Raw genomic sequence first — 20,664 nt, forward strand, 5'->3', positions numbered from 1 at the left:
GGTTTGCCATCTGAATTGAGAAAAACACAGCAAGTAAGCGACACGCACGAGCAGAGGCAAAAGAAGAGGCGAGAATGGGATGGTATGGTCAGATGTGGCTTGGTGTTTGGTGTTGAAATTGGTGGGCAGGACCACCCTGTCACGGGGTTCAGTCTCCGCTAACACAGTCAGGCGTACCGTATATTCCTCTACGGGTGAGGCTTCTTCTCAGAAACAGCTTAGCTCCATCCCAGCATCAGTCAAACAATTTCCCCTGGTTCCTTCTACGGAAAAGCTGCTCTAGAACCAAACTCTTTAGCAGTTAAACCCCTGTAATTTTGAGTTTGAATTTATTCATGCCCGTATTAACAAATGTCCATGTAGTCCTCTTTGTCCTCTGGTTTGAAGGACTGTTCTTTCTCATCTTGGCTTAGACAAGTCACGGTGTTTTCTACACGAAAAAGCAAGGCTTTTACCTCCTGAGCTGCTTTACAGTGGAGTTGTTGCTGCAAGTGTGCCTCTGTAGATGCACCTGAAATACCTTTGGGCTCACTCGTTGACAGACTGTTAGCAGCGCAGTCACCATGGTGTAAAGGTCAGTGCCAGGTAACCAGGCTCATGCTCAAGAAATTTCTTGGGTGGAATTTGCTGTTTGTGCCGTGTGCTGTGCTACCAGCTGCAGCCAGGATTTTGAGGAGGCTGAAGAATCCATATTCCTGCGTTTGTTTTTCCACGGTAGGCTGACCAGAATCATTCACGCTGTCCATAATTAAAGCACTCCGTGTGCCTGGACGATGGTTGCCGATGGCATCCTGTGGCCGCCTGTGACATACAGTGTTTGGTTTTCATCTGCTTGTATTTGTCAAGTGGCTTTAAGAGGATCCCAACCTGCTGAATAGATGGGGGGGCTGCTCCTGCTCCTTTGTGGGGAGCTACGGTCATGCCTAGGCAGAGGAGCTTCTCTGTGAGCAGGGAGGGGAGTCTGAAGCTGAGGCAGAAAAAGACTGTAGTGGGGAGCACGGAGAGTAGTGGTCTCCAAGAGGACTGTGTAGAATTTGTTGCGATTCAGAAAGCTCCTGAATAATCAAGTCAGGAAGCAGAGATCTGCCCTTGGAGGGGTTCAGTGGGCAAGGAGAACCCAGGGTATAGTCCCTTCTTACTTCTGTTGTCTGTCCTACTCAATTTGAATATTCTAGTTTTTTTTCCTGATAGAACCTAGCTTTCTTGAGCTCGAAGACCTAAGTCTGCTGCAGAAAACTTGTGGTCTTCTTTAGAAGGCTCAGTATAATGTGATCCACCTCAGAGCTCTGGCCAACTTCAGGACCCTTCTCCAAAACAGTCCTGAAAGCATCATCAGTTGCGTTTGCCTGTTCTTGTGGCTGCACTTTCCTGGTCTCATGATGGTGCCATGCTGATAGTTTGGAATCATCCTGCACTGTAGCAATTCTTACAGGCACTGCATCTTGCACTGTTAAACCTTGTCTTTTGTTCATTGTCATGCTTTCCTTCCTTTCTGATGCTCAACTCTATGTCCTGGCAGATCAGTCTGAAGGAGCTTCCTTACTAAGGAGCTTTCTGCCTGGTACTTTCCACTTACTCGTTTCTCCTTAAGTAGTTTATCTGATTTATACATCTTAAACTTTTGCTGACTTTTTCCACTTTTTCCAGTTTAGCCTATGTAGTGCTTTGGCAAATGATTTATTAAAATCCAGATAGATTACATTCACAACATTTTTGTGGGAATAAAATAGAAAAGAAAGATTTTGGATTAGTGTGACAGGATCTCTCTTCTGTAATTCATTTGATTTCCTTTGTTTTCCATTCTTTCCTCAAGATTTGTGTGTTATCTGTAGATGACTGATCTGTCTGTACTACCAAAATTACTTTTTTCCCTCTGTCTTTCCTCTCAAGTATAGGCACCATATTTGGTTTTCTTCAGTCATGTGGTACTCCCTCATTTGATGGATTTATTTAATATCCATGCTATCAGACTTGCAATTTCATGTACCAGTTCTTTCGGTGTTCTGTGATTAAGATTGTTCTGCCACCCAGACTTGACAGCAATAAGCTCTTTGGATTTTGCTTCCATCTCAGTAATTTCTATCTCTGAGAACCCATTCTTATTAGCTATCATGTGTCTGGTCCACTGTTCAGCATCAGTTTGTTTTTTTGGAAATGAGTAGAGATAGTAGTTTGTTTTGGGAGCTGTGCATACATTTCACGTGAGGTCTACCCTACTCCAGTTAAGAACTTCAGGCTTCTTTCATGTGCTGGGTGGTGGGTTTTTTGGGTGGGTTTTTTTGTTTTTGTTCTTTTTTGTGTGTTTGTTTGTTTTTAATTAAAATGTGGCTAAAGGACTGTCTCATACTCTATATTCTCTTTACAGTCTGTCTGGTTCATTTTCAGCCATAGTGCCATCATCTCTGTATCTCATGAACTCTGAGGACATAAGTGCTTGTGAGTTTTAGGACAGCAGAAGGAATTCAGCAGTTACCCTCTTCCATGTGAGATCTCTTTTTACTGTCTCTCCTTCACTTGAAGTAAGTACCCAGTTGGGCCTGGACCCTTCTCTTACAAGACTTTCTTCCTTTGGGGTAGAGACTGATTTAATAGCTCTGGCACCGCTTCCTTCAAGAAATTCAACTTCACTGCACACGTGTCATGGAGGGTCTCTGCTTTTTTACTGTGTTTGTGGAAGTAAAAAAAATGATTGTGGGAGAGCAGAAGGATGATGTGGGTTGTCTTGCAAATAACAAAGAAGACAATGAGAGCAAATGCGTGCACCTCTGTAACAAGTACGATGGACTGCAGATAGATCTTTTCATTAATCTGAAGCTAGATACTTCTTTTAGCGTTAGGCCTTTTGTGACCTACTGTGGAAGAGACCCAATATTTCTGAAATACTCCAGGGCAGCTTCATTGCCAGTGGAGCAGATCACAAAATAAACCCCAGATTTTTAAAGTGTTTCTGTGGAAGAATTTGAATGCATTGATCTATCTTTCTGGGTTTTTTTTAGAAGTCTAGCAATTAGAGGCTTTGCAGACTTTCAATGTCAGCTTTTTCTTTCTGAAGAAAGTTCACACACAAAGGATGATCTGATCTTGAAGTGGGTGCAGAAGCAGCATGCTTCTTCAAAAATTTTAGCCAGCTCTAATTGCTCCGTGCCAAGGACCTAGCTATACAGTGAGTCCTGAATTAATCTAAACTGCACCTGTCTAATTCTGTGAGGACAATTCATGAACGCTTTGTTACTTTCTGCAAGCAGATTAAAACCACAAAGCAGCAGGGAGGTGTTTTTAGTTTTCATCCGGTGTTTATGTGGAAATGCAGAAATTAAGAAAGGGTACCTCGTTTAAAAGGGCACAGAAACAATTGCAAGTGGGATGCTGCGGTTGCTAGCTTTGCTCAAAGGTCCATGTCTGCTGCCATGTGTAAGATGTATTCATGGTGAACCATCCACCCGACAAACTGCAGCACTCTGGAAGCTGAAGTAGTTTGTGACCTGAGGAAGAGGACGAGGGCTTTACTATACGAGCCTGATCATAAGTCAGCTCTCCAGCCTGGTTTGGAGTTTTCAGCATCATGCAGTGCTTGCCAATTGGCTTTCTCCTCCTCCGGAGAGGGACAGAGGAAGATACAGAAGTGGAGGTGAGCAGTTACTGCTCACTGTCAGAGGAGGTTGGGAAAGTAGGAATAAGGAGATAGTGCTGAGCGGTGGGAGGAGGATGACCACATCTTGTGTCCTGGCACAGGAATACAATTGGATTCCAGCTATCAGTGTGTGATCAGACTACAAAAGAAGATGGCAGAGCTGGCCTTGCGAAGAACCTGCTTGGTTCTGGCAGGATTTGGTAGCTCCATTGCTGTGAGATTCAGGCTGAACTATGCTGTTCCCGAGTCATCTCAGCAGTACTGCTGTTTCTAGACATCGCCTGACCTTGTGAGCCCTGGTAGGGCCAGGTCAGGTCCATGAAGAGCTGCTTGGGTTTCTAGGGAGTTTATCAGGTTGGAGCACTAGACCTGAAATGAGTCCAGATTTTCATGCTATGCTAATGCTGAGTTAGCCACTCTTCCCAGGACTGGAGTGCTGAAGGATTCAGTGCAGATCCACCTGTGTCTTTGCAGACATCACTATGGGTCTGTTAGGGCCAAATCAGGGCAGGAGGTGAGTCCTCGTGAACCAGAGCTGACTCCACGTGGATTGTGGTTTTGCTCAGAAAGCCACACCTTCTTCCGTAATCATTAAGGTTCAGGTACCCTAACCTCAATTTTACTGGAGAAAATGGAGATTAGTTCCAAAAGTAACTGCCTGGGGAAAGCAGTGTTCCCAGAGGAAAGTGCACACACTGTAAAACAAAGGCAAGTTGGAGCTGCATCTGCAGTAGATGACTGTTTTGTCTTACCAAGACTTCTGTGTATGTCTGTGTGATGGTTTTTTTTAGATGACATTGGATATGTTTACGGAAGAAGTCTTCTGATAGGTAGAGGTGAGCCTATAGCAAGAGTTTTCAGATACATGTTTTTAGCGATCTGTTTTCTTAGTATTCAGGAAAGGATAGATGTATGATTATGTGTATGTTATGTACCATGATCATGTTATACAAATGCTAGGTAGGCTTCAAGCGTTGTGCAGCTTGCTTACTGGGAGCCAGCAGAACTTAATGGGATTTTTCCTTTTTTCACTATAGATGCAATCTGCTTTCTACCTTCAGGATCATCTGAGAAAGCAAATCTAACTAGCTCCCTACTATTGCATGCCCATTGACAGTCCCCTTGATCTCTGACTCTCCCTGTTTCACACCAGATTTGTGTCTTCCATTGTTCTGCTCTACAACTGGAGATTGTTGTAGGGTGTCGGGAAGTTTTACATCTGTGGTAAATGTGAGCATGAAGAATAGATGATTTGTGGATGCAGAAAGAATGCAGTTACTTGTTTTCTATTTGAGTATCAAAACACAGTCAGCCTGTAATATACACTGGAGGCATACCCCTTTAAACATGAGTTGAAGTCCTTGCTAAATTTTTACATTTGCTTTCTTCTCTTCTGTCCATATTGCCTCAGCTTCATGTGGACTGAATTTTACTCTGCTTAGCCAAAACTGTAAAAGCAATTAGCTGTTCCTCTGGATGGTCAGTCATGTAGGAGAGAGCATGATGAGAAGTTGCCACTGAAGGTGTTGTAGTGCACACCACCTTTGCGTGTGCGTGGACAGAAATGGATGTCCGGGAAGAAGTCTCCCCGTAAGAGCTCTCAGCTGAAAATGTTTCCTTTACAGGCGCCTGTAACTGTCTCTTGCTGTGAAGAGAGAGAAGTGAAGCAACTGCAATTCTGTCAATTTTAGAGACTTAAAGCATGGAGGACAACTACTAGATTTTATAACCTGTATAGTTTGGTGTGGGTTTATTCCCCCCTGACCCCCCCCGTTGGTGGGAGGAAATGGTGGAGCAGTTTTGTGAACACTACTTGTGCTCAGTTTCTGGAGTGGCACTGGATTTAATAAAAACCTTATCAGAAATCCTGCAGTTTAATAGAGCTATGAGGTGGATTACATAAACGATATTTGAAAGGCTGGAGAGGATGACCAGCAATGTTTGCTCTCTTTCATTAAAGAAGAATCAAGAGCAGGATGCAGAACTTAGTGTTTTGCGATTCAGAAGTTTCAGGCTATGGTAGCAAATTAGAACATCAAATTACAGCAGTACTTTGATTTAAAAAACAAAACAAAAACCCCCACCCAAAACATATGGAAAGATGGTATTGTAGGATATTATAATTTCCTTTATCTGAAAATATCACTTTGATATATAGATGGTATCATTTATGAATGAGAAGCTGCCAAATTGTATTTATATTAGTGCGAGAATTTCATTTCTTTTCCAGTTTTGTTTACTGGAGGCCATTACAGTTTATACAAGCAGCTATGTGTGTGTGATAATGACTAATAGGGTGGCCATTGTTGGTATACGTGTATTGAATCTCTTAAAGCTATTAGTTTAAATGCTTTAGGTTTATTATTAAAAATGTAGAATTAGATTCTTGCATAAATAGATAAAAAACATAACCTCAAGGACATAAAATATTTTATAACATATTAGAAACTTATGGATGTTTAAACTAAAAGTATGTTTGCAAACAAGTTTTTTAAAATCTGATTAGCTCTTAGTTGAAGTCTCTGCTCTGTAATGTTTGGATTGCCAGAGACCACAGGGAATACCTCTTTCCGTTGTAATTAAAATTGAACTGGGGCATGTTTATGTCACATCTTTGAAAGCCCCTCTTTGAAAGCATGCAAGAAAGCCCCCTTCAACAAGGGAAATGCTGTAGGCAAATGTAGTGTATATTGATACAAGAATATGTTTTTTCACGAAGAATGCTCAGAGACCAAAGTTTGACAACAGCAGAGATGATAAATGAAATGACAATTTCTTAGGCAAATGCACTAACCTAAAATCTATATAATTGATCATGACATGAGAACAATAAAATAAAGGTTAAGAATCACAAAATCTCATCAACCAAAAGCTCTGAACTGGTTGGAGGGAAAGGGGTTGTGTGGAGCAGAGCGGATAATTATTCAGACGCCTGTGATCTCTCCAGCACAAACTCTGTTCTGTGCTGCCGTTGAGGTCAGCATTGCTTAGCCTTTTGCAGTCTCACTGCTGTAAATGCAATTGAGAAATCGTGGGTATATTGTGAAGGTGACGAGGTTTTAAGTTCAGCAAGCCATCCCCCCATCCCTAGGAGCTAAAATGAAGTGGTTTTCTTTCTGGTTCTATTTTGAGAGAGCAGAATCTGTCCTGCTGCTCCTTAACATCCCCCGAGCTCTGCATTGCTGTCACGAGGGTTGTTTTCCTCTCTTGCCCCACTCTAATCTGTAATTCCTTGTGGGTGATGCCATGACATTTAACTTCTGCCTGAGATTTGAGAATCTGGGTATATGGTTCAGTCTCGGTTTCTTTCCAAAAACTTTGTGGTGTTGCACCTGGATGCTGTTTGGCATTGCACGGGGTGTCCCTGGAGGGTTTTGAGGGTGGGGGGCTGCAGTGGTGGCCTCTGTGAGAAGAGGCCAGGGGCTGCCCTGTGCTGGACACGGCCAGCTCCAGTGGACCCACCACAGGAAGAGCTGAGCCCATCAGCCGCAGGTGTTGCACCTCTGTAAAAACCTATTTAAAAAAGGGGCAAAAAGTGCCAGCCAGAGAGAGGAGGAGGGAAAAAGTGTAACAAACAGCAGAAGGAAACAGAGGTCAGAGAAGAAGGAGGGGGAGGAGATGCTTCATGGTACCTGAGCAGGTACTCACTGCAGCCCAAGGAGGAGCCCACGCTAGAGAAACTTTTCCTGAAGGACGGCAGCCTTTGGGGAGAGCCCTCGCCAGAGCAGGGGCAAAGAGTGAGAGGGAAGGGGCGGCAGAGAGGAACCGCTGTGTACTGACTGTAATGCCCCCGTCCCCCTATTCCCCCTGTGCCGCTCAGGTGTGGAGAGGTGGAGGAGTCTGGAGGAATGGAGTCGAGTCTGGGAGGGAAGGGAGGAAGGGTGTTGCTTTAATGTTTGTCTGTGTTTCTGTTGGCAATAAATTAAATTAATTTTCCCCATGTTGAATCTGTCTTGCCTGTGAAGGTAATTGGTAAGCAGTATCTCTGCCTTTATCTCCACCCACAAGCTTCCACATCCTATTTTCTCCCCCCGCCCCACTGAGGAGGAGTAGGAGTAAGCAAGCGGCTGGATGGGCATTTGGCTGTTTGCCAGGGTTAACCCACTACAAGCATGAAGTTCTGGAGGAAGAGGCAGATACTGGTCTGCCTTCTTATGGCAAGAAACTTTAGCTGTATATTATACCACTTGTCGCATGGTAGGAACAATTATTCTGTGAAAAACAACAGCAGCAGAGATCTGGTTGAATTCTTTAAAAATGATAGTATGAAATAGTCTTGTACTGTTTTTAATGTCAATACATTTTTGTTTTATCTGGAATTTTGCTTGATCTGGATTATCTCTCATCTTCCCCCGTTGCTGTGGGTAGTTGAGAATTCCGCCCACGGCCAGGCAGGGCAGGGCTGTGGGGAGCTGGAGACCGGCACTGCTGCCACATCGCTGGGGCAGGGACCCAAGGCCCTGGGGGCTGACATGGGGTCCTGGGACCTGGGCAGGGTGGGGGGAGCTCCAGGGGGCTGGACAGGGACAGTCAGAGGTGGGGTTGCCCTTCGGGTCCTGACAAAGTCTGTCTAATATTTTGTTGATGTTTGTGACAAAAGACTTACAGCATTTTAAAAACAATAATTCTATTGTAAAGTTGCAGTGATGTCAGTGAGCTTATGGATGGCATTAACTCTACGAGTACCTGTTTGCATGATTTGGACTTTGGTTTTAAGAGGTATTTCTCATAAGTTCGGTATAAAGCAGGGTGAGACATTAGGGGTGTTTGCAACATGAAACAGATGGCTATTTCTTTGGAGGAAGCTAGTCAGAGAATTGCAACTCTGTCTAATTAAGCAGTTGACAGGTTGTGTCATCTTTTCTGAGCAGTCTGCAGCAAAATTTAAAACCCTAATCCTGGAAATAGTTAATTATAAGCATCATTTTGGCCACGCAGTTTGCTTCATTGAACTGAATGGGTTCTCTCCAGTGATCAGTCACATGTGCTGAAGTGTTTCCAGGATTTGCATCTTTAATCTGTAAAGATTTAGAGTAAGGTTTTTCAAGCTCAGGCATGTCAAAGCTCAGGGAGTCTAATTTCTGTTGACTTTCTGTGACACTAAAGGCCCTAAAGCCACAGTCCTGGGAAATATGTAGACACTTACTTCACCGCCACAGACTTCAGCAGCCTAAGCCCACTTTGGTACTAGTATCTGGACAGTGCACCACAGTGGGTTATTAAGTGTTCAGCTACTGAGGTTCTACCCTTAATTGCTGAATGTGTGGGTTTTTTAAAAGTATTTTTGTTTCTAGCAGGATTTTCAGAGACACCAGGACAGGTCAGCTGTCTAACCACCAGGTATTTGAAAGGAGGATAGACAATTCAATTACTAAAAATGCTTTTCATATCCACCAGGTGCCTCTACATCTTGTGAGCTCAGTTAAAGTTTGAAATGAGATTAAGCCCAGGTAACTTCCAGCGTTTTGGGGAGATTTGACTTTGATAAAGATTTTGAAACATCCCTGAAAATGTTTGTTGAGGCAGAAGAAGCGTTGCTTCAGTTTTGGGCAAGGGAAGGTTGTTTGCTTGTAGCAGGAAGCAGTTATGGCATAGAAGAAGGATGAAAAGTATATGAACTTGTCTTTTCTGTTCTTCTTTGCCTTTGAAAAGCGTAGGTGTATCCATTAAAATACATCAGGTTTTATCTTCCTCATTTTGAAATCTACGAATATAAAGTAGCGGCACTTAAAACTTTTGCTCCTAGTTTCAATTCTAGAAATACTTATTTGAAGGACCGTGTACTTGTACCTATTTCTCCTTCGTGTTGCTGAGGACAGAATGACAGTAACACTTAACATTTTCTATCCACATGAGGCAACTTCATCATTTCTCTCTCTCATATTATGGGTGATAGTAATGAGTAAAGTGGAGGTTGAGGTTTGCTGAATTAGAAAACATAGCTGTTTGAGTTTGATCTGATTTGTAGTGGATCAAAAAAGGGCCATTTCTCATTATTTTGTGCTTTCCTAGATGGCATATTCTGGTATAGTTGAAATGTGCTATTAGTATGAGAAATATGGAGAAAGCCATAGGTTTTCTGTCCGCTGGCAGTATGTGTAAAATAAAAATAAACCATTAAAATTAGCATGCGGTGGTATATATTCTAATCTATGTAAAGGTTTTGTTTTGAATAGGTGCATTTCAAATTGTCTCTAAGAGCAGAAGAGCTTTTAATATGTGGCTTCCATTCACCTGTGTCTATTTTTTTTATTAACAGGTTGTTGCTTAACGTTATAATTCATGGTTCATTGATATAACACTGTCAAATGTTCTGCAGTGCTTTCCACAGTTTAACGAAACAAAATCTAAGGTATTGCTAAAGGACTGGTATCTATCTCTAGAGCAACTATATGATAATTACTGCAGAGATGTCTCTCTTCAATGTACCCAGCCTTCTTGGTGAAGTGTGGATATATTTGATAAAATTATACATTTCTTCACCTTACTTTTGTTTTTATAAATGTCTGTGTCTTGCTGCTTAGTTCTTCTAAATGTGAGATGTAGGAAATACAACAGATGTTTGGATAACTACTTATCTAGCTCATGGAAGAAATGCGTAAAGTGGTGTTTTCATTGTTATAATGAAACTATCATTACATTTGCTTGTGAGGTTTGAATTGGGTTCTTAACAAGAGCATGTTCAACAGGCAAAAAAAAAATTAAATGGCATAAAACATCATGTGATGTTCGGATAATGAAAAATGTATCACTTAGCAGTGTTTGCATTATTCAGAGTTACACACATACAAGTGTCTGCTCTAATCCCTTGCCAGGACGTTGTCTTGGTAACCAGCTACCTGCACACCTGCTCGGCTTCTCCAAGTGAGGGAAAATGGATGGTTATTGGCCACAAATATATTGAAATGGAATATAAAAATCTAGCAGAATATTAATATTTAATAAGGCTGTGCCTTCTAACTTCAGTGTTTAGTCTCTAGCAGCAAGTTTAATACCTGAACAAAAAGAGATTTGGCATCATTTGCGTTACTTCTTTCTGTAAAGCAGGGAGAAGTCAAATTCAAAGTCGTACCTAAAGATGCTATAGCGCAAAGAGAGAATATCAGCAGTGTGTGTGTTAAAATAGTATTGTGTAAATGCTAGTGCCAGTCTATTAAGTGAATGTTTTGGAGTAATTAATAACTGTTGAGGACTTAATCACTTCTCAAAACGGTTCCTGTTTGTCACTGAACTAAATTGTCAGTTCCATACAGGTACTGACCTGAGAACCAGAAACTGGGGGGGAAGATAAAATGCTGGTAGGACTGACCCTGCAAATATCTTCTGCTTTGGCTGAACTTCGTTGGCAGATCTTTACCTTAGCTTGAGATAATTTCTCCTGGTATAAATACAACCTTCTGCTGAATCCCAAGAACTTAACACTGTGACTTTAGGAGGTGGTAAAGAAGGCATAGAGGCTTGTGTGAGCTTTTTGTTCTTTAAACTCCAACTTTATGAATAAATGCTAGAAAAATGGGATTTTTGACTGACTGCTATTTCATAACTAGATCTAGAAAAATCTACAGAAAGCAAAAAGGCGAGTAAAATACCTAAACAGGTGAGAGTAGGTACCTAAACAGTCTTTTGGCGCAGAGGCACCTGGTGCACAATAGCAGCCAGAAATAAGCCAGAGAAGCTATAGGGTTGTGGTATGTATGATGCTGTATGCAAACTGATTGTACGCCACTAAAAAATAAACGTCTTCCTAACGCATGGCCAGAGTGAGCTTGCGCTTACTGACTACTGTAGTTGTGTATATGTACAAACATATGTATAGTCACAGATGACAAATAAAAAGTTATAATGCTGAAAAGGGCAACTACTTGAAGTTAATCAGATGCTTATTTAAATTACAGATTGTCTACCGGGTATGATAATGACAGTCCAGTATTTCCTAAGTTGAGGAGATTCTAGACATCCATTCATATGGTATTACGTGCAGTTCTGAAGGTATAGAGGAGGCTGGGCAAGATTTTGTATCACGGGAAGGATTTCTCCTCGTAGTACAAAAATGGGATGTGTTCATGCCTTTGTTTATTCTTTCAGTTCTGTTCTAAAATATTAAGCATTAGGAAATGAAAAGTTATATGGAGTTAGAAGACCAGCTTTTTTTAAAAAGGCAGCCTGAACCTGTATTCATGTTGAGGTGCAAATGGCTTGTACTAATAACTACCCTGGTGCTCCTTTAAAAATGCCCATTATATCATTTGGTTTTGTAATGCAGGGTCTTACATAAATTTCTGGTACAAAGAGTTGAACTGCGGGATCTGGTAAGGTGGAATTCAGCTTCCAAAAAAAGGGCAGGAAATTTATTTTCGAAATTATGTGTAAACATCTTGCGTTCAAAAGCTGATTTTAGTCTTATTGTTTCTGTTCATATTTCAGTAGCCTTGACAGCATGCTACGTACTGCCCACGCAGAGGAAGACAGTTTCATTGCCCTAATGTATAGATGCCATTGTTTTTGCCACGTGTCTTGTGCAAATGAATCATCGCAGGAAGAGTTTCAAACTTTAGCTATATTTACTCCTGTGCTTGCTCAGAAGTCTTTACAAGATCTGCGATCTATGATGAATTGGATCTTTTTTTAGGATTGTTTGTGTGGGTATGTGTGTAATTTATATACACACACAAATATAAAAATGGAGTCCTGTAGATTTCACATGGCTAAGGCTAGCTATTAATACAAGTCTCGAAGGGTGAATCTAATGTTATTGTATTGGCAGTTCTGAAAGCTGAGGGTCATGAAAGTTTTATATGAATTGTGATTTTTCTTTCCTTTTGTAACTCTCTGATACTGTAGAAATATACTTGTTCAGATGTACTGCTTTTGGCATTAGCTTGATAGGCTTGGACAAGTGAAAGGACAATTTTGATTGTATTGTACTTTATGGGTTATGTGGTAACAAGCCCAACGATTTTGTTAACCTTCAGATTTACGCCTCAGGATAACCAGATTGAAGTGGTTTTACTTTCACAGCAACGTGAACTTAATAACATGACAACACTTTGAAGTATAAATTCAAACCCTGTAGTTCAGAAGTATGAGAAAGCATTGCTCTCGCTTTTAGATTGGTTATTCCATCTCAGCCATGTGGGAAGGGTGTGTGCAACAGCAGATCTGCTTAAAATTACACCCTTACTCATCCTACTCCCCTCTACTAAGTCCTGGTGAGACAGAGCTGGAGGGTTGGGTCTAGTGCTGTCTTTCCCAGTACAAGATACGGACTTACTGGAGTGAGTCCAGCAAAGGGCCAGGAAGGTGATGAAAGGGCTTGGAGCATCTGACATACATACAAGGAGAGTCTCAGAGAGCTGGGAGCGTTCAGCCTGGAGAAGAGAAGCTCAGGGGGATCTTACCCACATGTGTAAGCACCTGATGGGGGGAGTAAAGAAGATGGAGCCAGGCTCTTCTCAGTGGTGCCCAGTGACAGCATGAGAGGCAATGGACACTAACTGAAATACAGGAAATTCTGTTTGAATGTAATAAAAGTTTATTCCTTAAGGGTGATTGAAGACTGGACCAGGCTGCCCAGAGAGTTTGTGGCATCTCCATCCTTGGAGATACTCAAAACCTGACTGGACGCAGCCCTGAGCAACCTGCTGGAGTTGACCCTGCCTTCAGCAGGGGGTTTAGACGAGGTGACCTTCAGAGGTCCCTTCCAACATGAATGATTTTGTTAAATTAGTCAGAAAGACATTGGTAATTGTTTGTATCAGTTTTGTTTACTCTTTCCTCCTGTCGAAGCATAAGTAGTTTTTCTTTCATGTCAATGAACTGATGGTGGTCACTGTTAATGTAACACCGGCGTCCAAAAGTGATGTTTAAAGACAAGCATGTACATTAAACAAATGCCTGTTTCCAAAATGTATTTGGATGATGTGCTTAAACTCCAAGGTCCTTTCACTCCTAAAAGCTGAGTGTATACTTGCTTCATCGCTAGGAAAGGGCTTAGGGAATCAGGCTCTCTCCGGCATGCTGAAATGAATCCCCCCCACGTGCACCCGCAGCGTGCAGAAAGCACGGCAGTGCTGCACGTGGCGGCTTTGGGCACAGGTGCATGTCTAACTCCCTCAGCTTTTGGAAATTCTAGTTATTATCACCAGAGGACATTATAAATTCCCTCCCAACAGCACTCTGTCTGTCTGCTGGGTGAAGTAGGCAGGCAGGGTTTCAGAGACAGCCAGCCCCAAGATGGGTCCGAAGGCCGCCTTTTCCATATTCTGCTGAACTATTTCTGCCTGTGTCTTTAATTAAAATGTGAAAGCTTTTAAACAGATTATAAACTGCGGATGTCAAGAGTCAGATCAAAAGGTAAACAGTGAAATAAAACGGCAATATTTAAGGGCTGTATTTTCAGAACCAGCCTCTCTGCATATGTTTCATCTCCAGCCTGTAATCATCAGCAGCTGTGAGGGAGAGGGGATACAAACACTATTATTTTAGTGTACAAACCTAGTTCTGAATAAACCCTTTCTTGCAGATGTGTTTCTGAGCACCAACAGAAAATCTCATTATGAAGTGTTAGCACCATTTTATTATGCAGGATTGTCGTTGACAGTGCACTATGGAAAGGAGAAATTTGCTTGTGTAAGGGTAGAATAAAGTGTCTTCAAATTAAAAAAAAACCAACAAGAAAAAACCCCAAACAACAAAACAAACCCCAAGTCATAACAAAAGCCAGAAGTACACTGTCTAGAATGCTGCTTATGACAGAAATTAAGTAATCTTGTGCTAAGATGGAAGCTAGGTGTGCAGCTTTAAGAGGAACATGTATTTTCACTACAGTACACTTTAAAGTACCAGTGTAAATGTAGAAGTGACTAACGGCTCCAGGTGGGCAGTTTTGACAAATCAAGATTAATTTGCTGCCCACATCTCATTGCATTGCTGAGTATGCTTCCTGTGCAGTATTGCTCAGATTTTAGAGCACGTTGTGATTATTTGCGCATTTTGCTGGATCCATTTCTGGACTTCTGAGCATATAACCTCTAGAAGTAACTTCAGATGCACTTTGGTCCAGAAGAGAACTTCTGAAGTGATGTATAATGGGGACGAGTGTATGGGCATTACTTTTGCTTCTCGTTACATCTTTGTTCTGTGATTGTTTCAGAAGCATGAGGAGGTACTAGTAATTTTTCATAGGTTTTGTATATGCTGTGTAGCGACAGCTTTACCTGTAAAGAAGTTGCTGATCATGCTCTAACATAAAGCCTTCCTGAAACAGTTAAGTAAGTCTAAACTAGTTTACTTAAATATATTTTAATCCATGTGATAATACTTCCATTAATCAAAACTCTAAAGGTGAAATTTGATGGCTGTGTGTGGAAAACTGAGATATGGGAAGGGGAGGAACAGTCTGTGTGCAGTAATTTTGGTCAGCGGTTGCAGTCAGCGATGCAGCTGCGAAGGGCAGATTCAACAGAACCGCCTCCGTACCTATTTTTCGTAATTGATGTGAAGGAAGTGAGACTAGCCTTTAACTTTTGCATGATGTCAGCAGCATATTTAAGCACATATTTATGTTTCTTCGTGTTACCGAAACATTAGAGAGATAGGTGGTAACCACCAAATCAAAGCAGTTTTTCTGCGGTGGTTGCACATCAGCTGACTCCTGCACTGGGGCTGGGTGCTGGAGCGACACGTCCCGTTAGCTGTGCAGCCATCATCTCCTCCCTTCTGACTGAATGCTCCCCTGGTTTTGGGACCTGCCACCCCAAATCCAGACAAGTAAGGGTTTGGATGCTATTAATCTCCTAGTCTAATAGATTGTTAGTGTATATGCATAAGGCCAGGACGTCCGATTCCTTCTTTATTTCCAGTGACTTACTTAAATTTGACATTGCTGCCTGAAGAGCGTTTATTTTCTTTAAGGAGAAATGCTTTTGAAAAAACCAGTTTGTTTTTCAAAGATGAGATCATGAGTGAAATAGCACTGCAGCTATTTTACCACTAATTATACTGATAAGCTTTCTATCTTTTCTTTGGTCATCACTGTGGTAAATTTGTTAAGATTAAAAATGAAATGATCAGTACAATCTGTAAAAGAAAAAAGACAGTTCTGGGTTTGTTTGAGTCTACGAGCAAAGCCCAAGTGAAATGTTGAAGGCAAATAAGTTTTATACTGTTAATTCTAGAAGATCTTTGGTTTGATTTTAAGACCAAGCTAGATTTTGATTTTGGTGATACATCTTGAAAGCAGGCAGCACAGATGAAGCCTTTATGAGTTGGTCTGCTTATTTTACTGTAGTTGTGTTCTTCTCTGCACTGCTCCCCTCTCCACGTCCATTTGGAAAACGGTTGGTATAAATCACTGGTCATACGAAGGGAGCAAAAATGGCATTTTCAAATGAAATTTAAATGTTTCAAAATGTTCATAGTTTGTGGAAGCCCTGCACTTTATGTTACAAGGATATACTCAATTATAAATGTTAGTTATTATATTGATCTGACTTAGTATTTTTATGGGATATGCAGTCTTTATTAGCAGACCTTGAGAAAGCATGAAACAAAAAACCCCACTTTCAGATTAGCATATAGTTAAAATCTAATTAAGGCAGTACCCATTATACAGGGTTATAATTTACAATTTAAAACAATTGCCTTGTAAATCAACTAAATATGCATTAAAACAAACAAAAAAACCTTAGCAATTCTTGACCTTTTAAAATCAGAGTAATCAATCCAGGCTTGTTTTCTGCTTTAATGCATCCTGGCACCTCAAGTTTAAATGCCAAATGGTGTTTCTTTTCTCTCGTGTGGGTCTGAGGACATTCGTTGTAGAAGTTAAGCAGAATGACAGCTTGCTTTGTCTGATGGGTAGAGCTCTTGACTGTGCTGTTTTTACTTTCCTCCATAATAAGTCGTTAATAGAAATTCACTGGCCTGCAGGGCAGAGTTAATTTGTCACAAATATTGGGTTGATGTAACAGGAATGGAATGCAGTAGAACAATAGGGAGGGATTTTTTGGATGTGGGCTCTTTTTGACTTGGTGATGTCAAACATTTTCCAATAAAGAAGTTCTGTCTTAACACAGTGAAATCTCATTGCTCTTAAGTAATCGTGCTGTGTTTGAAAAAGTATGTTCACTGCTGTATATTTGAACGAAGAGAAGATTTGGAGGTTTTTTTTTTCCTTATGTTTCTGTATTGCATAGTCAAATATTTCAATGCTGTTGAAAATATTTTTGCGTATGATTCAGTGTTTCATAAGAGTTGCTATTAATCAAGTATATATTTTGAGAGGAAATATCTTTACTTACTTGGGGGCTGTTGTTGTTGTTGTTGTTGTTGTTTCCCAGTTAGAAAATGTGGTTTTCTTTTTCAGGATTTAAATTACCCAGGTTTCACTCTTAAGGTGTTTTTTCTTCAATTTGAGTAGTCTAATACAATTTTCAAAACCAGAAAATGCTCATAACAGGAATAATTTTTGAAAAAAAGGTAAAAGATGTAAATACCATAATGCAAAAATTGCAAAGCAAGACTAGGACCTATGGTAGTTTCTAAAGAAATTTTACGCAGGTCTTATGTGCAACAAGTAAGTTGTTTCTGAACTCGCTCTCCTGATTTAGTAGCTAGTCTTTTAGATCCTGCATTTTTTTAATTGGCTAAGTGAAGGAACCCTGATTATTTTCTGAGTTGCTAAATTAGTGTAAGCTGTCAGAGCTGCAGTGTTGATATAGTGTTATTTAAATTGATATTCCATATAAAACTTTGCCATTTTTTAAAGATTAAATCCTTATTTCTGTCATGCTGATGAGAGAGGCACTTTTTAATCTGGTTGTGTTTAAAAATAATAATGTATTTTGTTGTTGTTGTTTGGAGAGTTGTCATCTGTCATCTCATCCTTCTGTGATTTAAATACTTAAGATCTTTGAAAAACTTTTAAAATACCTTAGAACAAAGGTTTCGTTTGTGATGTGAGGTCAGAAAGCAAGTCCATCTGGTCTAAAATGGCAGACAGCGTGTCTATGCTTAGTGCTCAGATTGTGTCACATAAGAAGTTATACCTTAAGTGGTTATCAAGGAGATGGCAGCATGTTTTCTGTAGAATGTAGTGTTACCTAAAATGAGGTGCAAGTTCCTTGGATAAAGGCATAGACTGCCCATTGTAAAATTGAGCTTGAATTTATTGCTTGTAGTTAGCATTTGACAGACTTTCCAGCCTCCCTAAAATGAAGATGAAATGGAAGAGAAGATCCGGTAGGAAACCCTAGTTGTTGATCCAATGGTGGTGAAAGTTTGTTGTAGGGTAGTTATTTGTGTTGCTTATAAAAGAAAGAAGCAAACTTGGTCTTTCAAACATAAATTTCAATTTCTGTAAAGTAGAAGTACCTATTTTCAGGGGGAAGAATTGTGAAGAAAAAATGGTGCTGCCTTCATAATCCCGAAGATGTCCCTGCCCATGGCAGGGTGCTTGGACTAGATGACCTTTAAAGGTCCCTTCCAACCCAAACCGTTCTATGATAAAATGTAAGTGAGGACACGGTACGTACTAAACTTCAGCTTAAATGGGAGATCATCAAAATGGCCTTGTGACTGTTTGCAGTTGGCACTGTCTTACACCTCTTTGGATCTCAGCCTAAGGTGGTAACAAAAGGACAACTGAACAATAAATTCGTCTTCAGAATCGTAGTAAGACAAAGCAAATTATATAGCTTGATATTGGCTTGCACATAATATGAAATTATGCTATACTATACACTTCAATTGTAAGAGGAAAAGAGAAAAACAAAATGTTTCTTTTCAAGAAGGTGTGAAAGGGTGAAATGTTTAGAGAATACTTGTAGCACCAAAGTAACCATTACAAGTTTTGATAGCACTTGAAATAGTCCCCTAACTATGCTTTTATTTGTTGCTTATTATAATCTGTGTTCTTGATGGTAATTCTGTAAGACAGAACCAGAAGATGACGTGCCTTCCCACTACTTGATGTAAATCTCCTCTGATACAAAATGAGTTGAGCTGCAGTGAACTTAAATGCTGTTGCTGAAGACGTCAGGCAACGTGCTGTTTAGTATCAGAAAGTTTTAACTTTGGCTTACTCCTGCATCTTCCTTGTTCCACTATGAGTTAAATGGGCACCTCACCATGACTAATGACAAAAAGCTGTTCCTATTTGCAAACAAGGAAGTTGTATGAAAAAAAATTGTATGTATCAAAAAAGTCACTAATAACAGGCATTGCACCAAGTCAGGGCATGCAGTGTAGTGCTGGCTTCAGTCAGCTAATGAATAATCCCAGTCCTGCTGAAAGAAAGATGTAAAAATTATCAAATACTTTTGGCTATATGGATATGACATTCTGTCTTTACGAGAAACAGTATTTTACTCAGGTTCTTAAACGGTATAATGTCAGAATGTATTCTATATATAATATCGAATATTATATTACATAATTAGTTTCTACAAGACATAGTTATCCTTTCATGAATTAATTTTACTTTGAAAATAATGACTTTTCATTGATTGATAAGGTATCTGAGCTTCCTTCCTTTCTCCATTCCATGAACTTTTATGTAATGAACTGAAGTAAATGATAATTAGTCTTTCATTTAAGCCTTTCAGAGGCTTAAATGGTCTAGCTTGTTCTCCCATTTTCATCCAATCAACAGAAGAAAATTTTGATGTCTTTAGCTTCCTGCTAGAAGTCTGATCCTGCTGAATAATTCTGTTTCTTAAACTTTGCAGGATTTAGATGATTGGCTAAGTGTGGGAGGACACGAGACGTGCTTGGAGCAGGTGTAGCACGTTCATAGTGATCTGCCTTGAGTCCCTTCCACCTGTGGAATGAGGGGATCTAATCTGGATATGTCTCCACAGTAACTCAAAGAAAATGCTGAAGTCAAGCACTGCATCTGGTGGGGAAGTTCAGGCCTCCTGATGGAGAAGGTGAAGAAGGTCTAAAGAAACGTGATTTTTCTGCTTTGTATCTGATGGAGTATTTTGCAGTTCTTGATTTGAAGCTGTCATTTTCTTTTTTAACTACACAAAGCAGGTATAGTCTGACCCTAGAAAACATTGCCTGTTTGCATGCCCTTAGTCCATGTTACTTTGTCCTGTTTATCATTGAGATACTATGTAGTAAGACTGAACTCATTGTATCTTAAGTCCTCCATCCCCTCTTTCCCACAGCCTATTTTTCAGTCAGCTGTTCCTAAATCCCATCATTTAGAGTCTATAGATTTATGTGGAGTTGTGGGTTGGGCAGAGCCCATCACATGCTGATCATTTGTTCAAAGGTAATGCTCAGTTCTAACTGAGCAGGACGAAGAAGGTCCGTGTCCTCTAACAAGGAGATTCTTTAAATGCATTGAGAATTCTGTGGTGTGCTTCTTGGTTCATTTGAAAGAGCTAGTTAGAGTCCTGGGCTGAACTAGTTTCAAGGCTGATTTATTTACATTTCTGTTATTCATCTGATAGGGCACTAATTTTATATTAAAATTATATCCTTGGTCTACAGTGGAAGATTGAGAAATGAAAAGTTTTGAAAGTATAATGAGAATCTACCAGTCTGTTCCTTCTTTCCTACGTTTCTTGGATTTTACATTAGTGAGTTGTATTGTCTGCTAATTTTTTTCTATTATTTTGATTATAGCTCTCTGAAGGTGGTCCTACATCATGCATAGTTGTAATTTTAGCTAAGGTTTTCTGACATGTTGGTAGTTGGCTCCTAGCAAAAGTCTCAACTCGGGAAAAGAAGCTTTACCACTTGGTTCTGATTTTAATAGCTGCTCTTCTGAAGTATTATGGAAAGGGTAAGAGAAGGACAGTTTCTTAGTCAAAATCTCAGTAAAGCACCTTGTTTTGTGATTGACAATTCCTTGCAAAGAAGAATAAAAAGTATTCGCATGTCTCTTTGTTCTGTATGTTAGTGTATTGCTATAAATTTTTTAAACAAAGCTGAGTTTTATTGTTGAAATTTTAAATGTTAAGTGTGTATAGACAGTGTCTTGGGGTGTTGGCATCATAGTTTAAACAAATTAAGGTAGTTAC

The sequence above is a fragment of the Calonectris borealis genome, chromosome 1 (genome assembly GCF_964195595.1).
Source record: "Calonectris borealis chromosome 1, bCalBor7.hap1.2, whole genome shotgun sequence".
In the NCBI taxonomy this organism is placed as follows: Eukaryota; Metazoa; Chordata; class Aves; order Procellariiformes; family Procellariidae; genus Calonectris; species Calonectris borealis.